We start from the raw sequence: 499 nt of genomic DNA, 5'->3' as shown, positions 1-499 counted from the left end.
CCCTCCACCTCCCCAGCTCCACCTGTATAGATCTGCTATGGGGTATTCATGTATGCTAAATGGGGGTTATTTTATATATGTTATATGTTCAGCAGCAGTATTTCTTACATGCTCACAGCAGCATGTTGTGGATGTGTTGGCCGTAGCAAGTCTCGGTATTAGCTCTGCTGCAGCAGCAGCAGCTGCATAGCAGATCTATTCTGCCTAGACCAAACACATTAACATTGTCATGTACATTACCATGCCTATGCCTAGGAGAGTTGTCATGACAGAACTTTTATTTGATAATATTAAATTAATTGGCATCTGCAAACACACAATACTTGCAGAGTTTCACGTGTTAATGGCGAATCTAATAACATGAAATACTTTTATGTGGCTAAGGTGTTCAAATTGACATATTAAAGGGGTCATATGACGTTGCTAAAAAAGAACATTATGTTGTGTATTTGGTGTAATGAAATGTGTTTATGCGGTTTAAGGTTAAAAAAACACATTA

At 38.1% G+C, this 499-nt stretch overlaps 1 protein-coding gene across 3 annotated transcripts in view; it reads left to right on the top strand.

Annotated features, from left to right (window-relative positions):
- The window catches only part of LOC107667687 (filamin-C-like), a 26,165-nt gene that overhangs the window by 18,939 nt on the left and 6,727 nt on the right, over window positions 1–499 (top strand). The window lies entirely within an intron of this gene.

The sequence above is a fragment of the Sinocyclocheilus anshuiensis genome, unplaced genomic scaffold (genome assembly GCF_001515605.1).
Source record: "Sinocyclocheilus anshuiensis isolate Anshui unplaced genomic scaffold, SAMN03320099.WGS_v1.1 scaffold1827, whole genome shotgun sequence".
Taxonomy (NCBI): Eukaryota; Metazoa; Chordata; class Actinopteri; order Cypriniformes; family Cyprinidae; genus Sinocyclocheilus; species Sinocyclocheilus anshuiensis.
The sequence above is the reverse complement of the archived record's forward strand: the minus strand, read 5'-3'. Positions and strand labels throughout refer to the sequence as shown.